Consider the following 7,402-nt stretch of genomic DNA (forward strand, 5'->3'; position numbering starts at 1 on the left):
GAATGAAGGTGGATATTTTTCTCCTTCAGCGAGCTTTTATTACACAGTGAGAATTCCTTGTGTAGTGGGAGCACCCTGGGCCTATTAACAGGAGTCGCTGTTTTGAAATGGCTCTGTGCTGTTCATATTTCCTCTCAAGATCCTCTATGCCGGAACCTCCTGTATGCTGATCTGACAGTTTAATTTGTTTCCTTGACAGTGATTTCCCACAAACTAACAGTAAACCCTTCAATCTAAATACAGTCTCTCAAACTGTTTCTGTTCCTCGTGGGTCCTGTGAAGCCGTCGGGATGTGCAGACAGGAGCAGCTTCCCAATCAAATTCTCTGAACCAAATGCAAAGCATTGCCTGCCAGAGGATGTAACTGGGTAAATCCATTCAGCAATGGGCAAACGCTGGATGAAAAGGAGAATGGGCGCAAACAGCAGGCTCATGGGAGCACGGAGATACTAGGGAAAAGGCTGTTACTGAAGCTGTTTGGTGTCTTTTCTCCCCAAGCAATGGGGAATTCATTTACTTTAGGAAGAGATATAACAGGTTTGAGATTCAGACATTGTAGTGACGATGCTGCAAATTGTGCGCACACCCCGACTGCTTGCCTGCATTTTGACAGCACCCTGATCAGATTTTCGAAAAAGACTGCACTCAATGATTCTTGGTCAGTTCCAGCAAATTCCGTTTTTGTTCATGAAGTTATTGGAAAAGCTCAGCATGTCTAGCAGCATCTGTGAAAAAAAAGTCAGAGTTCACGTTTCAAGTCCAGTGATGCTCCTGCAGAACTTGATACAAGACTTATTGAGTCCGGGAGCGGTTTGTTTGTTAGCTTCAATGCCGATAATTGAGGCAAGGCCAGGGCAGTTGGCACAATTGGCAGTCGTGGGAAAAGTGGTGATAGACAGCCGGCAAGATAATTTTGAGTAGTTTTGTTCGATATGAAACAATAATTCTGCTTTTCTTTCAGATTATGCCAGGTTAGCTTAGTTTGTACATAAATTCTTTTTCCTGTTATTTTTATAAGTTCTTGAGGAGCAGTGAGCTCTGATCATTTTGCTGCACTGGGCAAAGTTGCGATCATGGGTCCGATTAGTCACTGCTTCGACAGTCACTTTTGAATGTCACATTATGCAGTGGGAGGTTACTGTTTTGCAGCTGCACATTGACAAGTTGTGTGAAAATGCAGCATGTCAGCTGCGGGGTCAATCAGAACAAACAATCTGATCGCTGACTGCGATGCGGCAGCGAAAACACCCAGAAACATATCTCAATTGCATGCCGCTGGTGAAGAGAAAAAGCAGAGACTGCATCATACGCCACCGAACAGGACGCAAAGTACGAAACTAGCAATATGGGTCTGACGTACACAGCTAGCATCGTGATCGAGCTCGTCACATGACGTTATAAGGTGCATGCAATAACCAGCGGAGCTAACTGATGAACACAACGATACACCCTCGTGAGTAACCTCATCTGTTTACCGATAACAATCACAGCATTGGCTGTCTCCACATTTCAGCATTTAGCATTGTTCAGTTAGACTATAAGATCATAAGACATAGGAGTGGAAGTAAGGCCATTCGGACCATCAAGCCCACTCTGCCATTTAAATCATGGCTGATCGGCATTTCAACACCACTTCCCTGCACTCTCCCCGTAGCCCTTGATTCCTTTTGAGATCAAGAATTTGTCGATCTCTGCCTTGAAGGCATCTAACGTCCCGGCCTCCACTGCACGCTGCGGCAATGAATTCCACAAGCCCACCACTCTCTGGCTGAAGAAATGTCGTCTCATTTCAGTTTAAAATTTACCTCCTCTAACTTTAAGGCTGTGCCCACGGGTCCTAGTCTCCCCGCCTAAAGGAAACAACTTCCTAGCGTCCACCCCTTCTAAACCATACATTATCTTGTAAGTTTCAAGTTCATCGTCAATCGTAGAATTGCACAATTTCAAGAAACTGTTTGACCTGCAATCCCCATGCCTACAAAGACCCGAAGCAAGCAATTTCAGTCACAAAGCCACAAACCTGTTCTATGCATGTTGTTTGATCGTTGTGCTGAGCAGCACCTCAGATTCAACAGATGCGTGGTTTGTTTCTTCAAGCTCGATCACAGATACTTTGACTCCTGATGAGACTCTGCTGAGGGAGTTGTCATGAAACTTATGCCAAATAGATTTCAACTGAAGCTGGTGAGCTAGTTTGTTTCAGCTTCAAAACGATAAAATTTCTTCGTCAGTTAAACCAAAAGAGCTGTGATGCTATCAGTGACGGACAATAAGAGAAGTTGCTGGAAAATCACATCAGTTCTGGCAGTATGTGTTGAGAATAATAAAATTGGAGTTAACGATTCAAGTTCAATGACACTTTCGCAGAATGTGATAGACGCCTTGTTAACTCCAGAAGATGTTTGTTTGTTACCTTCAATACAGATGCTTGAGGCCTGACCAGGGAAGTTAGTTCCACTGGCTGTCGTGGGAAATGTAGTAACAGACGTTCAGAAAAATAATATTCAATAGTTTCTTTCAATTCGAAACACTAACTGTGCTTCTCTTCCAGATGATGTCAGATCTTCTTAGTTTCTACAGCATTTACTTCCGGCTATTTGCAAAACTTGGTGAGGAGCAGTGAACCCGGATCAATTTGCTGCACTGGTCAAAGTTGCGATGATGGGTCCGGTTAGTTATTGCTTACACTGTCGCTTTTGAATGTGACATTGTGCAATGGAGGTATACTGTTTTGTGGCTGCACTTTGGCAAATTGTGTGAAAATGCAGCATTTCGGCTGCGGCGTGAATCAGAACCAATCAAACATCTTCCAATTGCAATCTGCGGCGCAGCAGCAAAAATACTCAGTGACATACCTCACTTGCGAGCCAATGGTGAAAGCAGAGACTGCACCACCAAAGCTGTAGGAAGCCACGTGGGCTCCATGCACTTGGTCAGTGTGGGGATCGAACCCACGACCTTGGCGTTATTAGCACCATGCTCTAACCGGCTGAGCTAACTGACCACCACACTACTATGCAACCTCAAGTACCATCAGCTCTTTTTTCCATGATGATCGCAACATTGACTGCCTCCACGTTTCTGACTTTCCTATTGATCAGTCCATTTTTTCAATGGTCGAATCGCATGAAGGAATGAACCCATGATTTTGGCGCTCTTACAACCACACTCGAAACAGCTGAACTTACCGAAAACCACAATGTACCGCTATCTTCCATAACCTCATCTCTTTACTGTTTTGTGGCTACACGTTGGCAAATTGTGTGAAATGGCATTGGCAGCCTGCAAATTTCAGTCTTTAACTTTGTTCATGTGATAGGCAGATGTAAAATGCTCGGTTTCCTTTTTTATCTCCACGAAAAATAGCCAATGGTATAATCACCACATTTGAGATAACCATTTTACCTGCAATACAAATAAACGACAAAAACAGCAAACAAAGCAAAACTGTGAGCCCACTTCATGTATATCCTCGGAATCGTTGTGCTAAGAGTCACCTCATATTCTAAGAAGGCACACGATTTTTTTTCATGCTCCCAGACATTTTGACTCATACTGATACTCTACTGGGTTACTTGCTGCGAAACTCATGCCGAATAGATTTGATTTAAAACTTGTGAGCCGAATTGTTCCCACTTTTCAATGCGAAAGTTTCTTTGGCGTCAGTAGCATCTCAGATCCCAGTGTTTCGTTTTGCAAAAAGACTCATATTGCTGATGTAACGTTTGCTTGACTGCACTTATTGAAAAGTTATCACACCTTCCGGTAGCGTTGGTTAAACACAGACGAGCTGAAAAACGATTGCTTCAGATTGCATGTTACATCATATTCCCGAAACACTGAGTTATTGATGGAAATGTTCCTGCTGGCATCAAAGAGGAGAAAAAGTACTGATACATGTGTTGTTACTTCCAGGTGAGGCTTATTTGTTACCTTCAAGGTAGATGCTTGTGCAGGGCCCAGGAAATTAGTTCTACTCCCGCTCGTGTGAAAAGTGGTGATAGACATCTGGCAAAATAGTTTTTTTACAAGACACTGCTGAAATATTTATTCGAATACCGATTGGAGTTCTGTTCTCCTTGTTAGAGGAAGGTTTTTTTTGTTTTACTTGATAAGGTTCAGAAGATGATTTGCTGCGTCACATGGAAAGTGTGCGGTGTACAGAAAGGTTGTGTAGGCTGTGACTTTTTTCCACTCGAGCATGGGAAATTGAGAGCTGACCTTATAGCACTTTATAAATAACGAGAGCTGTGGACGGTGTTAATTGTGTTTTTTTTTCCACTGGGATGGGAGATTTCAAGACTACGGATACACATTGCTTAGTAGAGAGTAGAGGTATTTTAAAAAGACATGAGGCGAATATTTCACACAGAGTGGCTTGTGTGTGGAATGAACTTCTTGAGGAAGTGAGGGATGCGGGTACAATTACAACTTTTAGGACATTGGACAAGTACGTGAATAGGAAACGCATGGAAGTATATGCACCAGGAGCTGGCAGGTGGGACTAGTGTAGTTTGGGATTCGATTCAGCATGGAATGATTGGACTGAAGGGTCTGTTTCTGTGCTGTGTGTCTATTTGACTCTATGCACATGTGTCTTTTAAAGCATTCTGGAATCAATTTCTCTATGTTGTTTTTTTGCAAAATCACACGAATTAGTAACATTTTGAGCGAAAGACACTTTTCCCGAATGTTTTCTTTATCTTTCACGTATTAAACCTGGTTATTGATTTACCAGAAAGAGGAAATTCCCTTCCTATTTATTCGCTTTAATCCTCACGTTATCAGAAAAAAATGTTAGTTTGCACCCCAATTTTTCCTGTTTCTGGTACAGTATTTCTGACATTTTATGAATAAAATCTTTCATTCTTTCCACTGTTCCGATATACCCCGGTCGGTGTTCTTTATAATGACTTCATATCTCAGTAAACTCATCTCAACTCTTCATAATGTCTCTATTTCCAGGTAAACCTGCCTTGGACCTTTCTAATCTTTTTGATTTGTTTTTGAAGAATGAGGATCATGTTAGTATACAATTCTGGATGTGAGTTTGCTCGCTGAGCTGGAAGGTTATTTTTCAAACGTTTAGTCACCATTCTAGGGAACAACATCAATGAGCCTCCGACGAAGCTTCGTGGGAGGCTCACTGATGATGTTAGCTAGAATGGTGATGAAACGTCTGAAAACTAGCCTTCAGCTGAGCGAGCAAACTCACATCCAGAAACTCAACCTGAGCTACAAATCTTCTCAAAACTCGCTAGCATACAATTCTGTTAATGAGACTGAGTCACAGATGTTACAGTTGCACTATGGTTATACTTTGTTTATTTAATGTGACTTCTCCAATTTTCAACTCAACTAATCTAACTAACTATCCAATGAATATCATCTCTATCAGGGCCAGGTTTTCTCTGTTGGTTGGCTTTTATAAGGCTTGTAAGGCAATCCCCGTGACCTGACTGACTCTCAACTGTTTCAAAACGTAACTGAAATTCACCTGTCGGTGTACAGTCAGTTCCAGTGCAAACTGGATAAAGACAGTAAATTCCTTCACCAAAGCTCAACGTGATTCTGAAATCTGCATTTTTCAAAACAAAACTGTTCAATTTGTTTTGTACAATGTTTCTATGTTAGGGGTGTGCAATAAATACGACTTAGCCAGTGACGACCTCGACCTAATAATGAATGTTGAAAAAGACTCTGCTCTGCATTAACTCCAATCACTTTGTGCCTCCGTTACCTGAGGTTTCCTGCCCAAATAATTGCAAGAATCCAGATTTATTCAATGTCAGATTGCATGGGCGAAATCCCGAACCCGCACTTTTCACCTCCAATGTTCGCTATGTAGCCATGTTCGCAACAATGACACTGCTGCTCCGAAACTTCATCTTGTTTCAAGATGTCCAACCTCATGAAGTGCAGCTCTATTTTTTTTTTAGAAAACCTGGTCGGGCCACCTGCGAAAACTAAAATGAAACAAGCAGAGATGGCCCAACATTTGAATCTGAGATCTCTCACATCCGAGTTAAATACAAACCTCTCAGTGCGAATCATACTTCTGGACCAACGAGCCAGTAAAACCCCTGCATTTTCTTCCACTTGCAAAAAACACATGTTCTTTTCTGCTGCCTCCCAAACACATGGGGGTCAGTGACTTGAATGTAAATTTGATTGCAAACTTCCGCTATATGTTTGGTATCGGAGATATAAAATGATGCTGAGCTGGTGGGATTCGGAGAAACGGACACCAGAGATTCCTTCAGTTCAGTCAATGTGAGATTATTTTCTTCTGTGCAACTTGTTTGATGTTCAGGAATCGTCATCACACAGAAATCCTGCAAAAGACTGATACAATGCAGTTTGCTACAGCCAGACAGGCGTTAATATCTGACACCAACAGCCCCAGATTAAGATAATCGGAGTGAAACTTTCACTCATGTTGTATTCCCGTACAGAAGAGAGCCATTCAGCACAGTAACCCCATCAAGCTCTGTTGTCTGTTTCTCTCTGGTATTATTCAGTAGCGGGCATATCTGGCCTAATGATGGGAGCTGTTCGTAATTCTGTCTCTGATAATCTGATTCTCAATGATTTAATATTGTCGCGTGATCGTCTTGTTATTCACAACTTGCCATGTCAATGGGAGGACGCTGCTGTCCAAAACAGCGCATGGAATTGCTACAGCAAGTCCTCACCTTTTAACAGACCACAAATAACGTGTTTCAACTTCACCAGATTTTTATGGACGACTTATTCAATGTTAGATTGTGTGTACAAACGTGCTCAGGCCCTTGTTTTCACTTTCAACAAGTTTCCCTCTGCCATCTTCGGTATATTGTCACCTCTGCCCTATCCTTACTTCAGGAAGTCCGACCACGTTGGGCATGGCCTTTTTTTCCAGAAATCTGATCATGAGAGTTGGCAACACAAAGACCAGAAATCCCGGCGTTCAACCCAGTACCTCTCGCATAATCCACGCTGTATAATCCCCAAAGCGAGAATCAAACCCCGAGGCCAACGAGCCTGAGCAGCATCAGCAGCCCCGGGCCAGCTGGGACTCATTCAGAGCAAACTACATTCCACGTTGCTTCTGGGATTCAAAGCAGCAAAGACTATCCAGACCATCTTCATTCTGTATCCCTGCTCTCGACACAGAATATAACATTCAGATTCAGCGTTAATGTGAAGAGAGACTGTGGGACTGTGGCTTCCGCGGTTGGATAAAAATAACTGTGCTTATGTCCCCTAGCAGGAAAGGAACTGCTGTTGATCAGAAACATCTCTTTCTGAACTCACTGTCACTCTGCTACAAAGGGAGGAGCTGGGAAATCCTGATGAATTGAAAAATAAAATTTCGAGCCTATAGATTAAGTAATTAAAGATCAGCATAATATTGTTTACA

The 7,402-nt window shown here is 42.4% G+C and overlaps 1 non-coding gene across 1 annotated transcript; it reads right to left on the minus strand.

The window, feature by feature from the left end:
* Positions 1-2,930: 2,930 nt before the first annotated feature.
* trnai-aau (transfer RNA isoleucine (anticodon AAU)) lies at positions 2,931-3,004 on the minus strand. Its single transcript has one exon. It is a non-coding gene; the product is annotated as a tRNA-Ile (tRNA).
* Between the last annotated feature and the right edge of the window lie 4,398 nt (positions 3,005-7,402).

This window comes from Stegostoma tigrinum, unplaced genomic scaffold (genome assembly GCF_030684315.1).
Source record: "Stegostoma tigrinum isolate sSteTig4 unplaced genomic scaffold, sSteTig4.hap1 scaffold_58, whole genome shotgun sequence".
In the NCBI taxonomy this organism is placed as follows: Eukaryota; Metazoa; Chordata; class Chondrichthyes; order Orectolobiformes; family Stegostomatidae; genus Stegostoma; species Stegostoma tigrinum.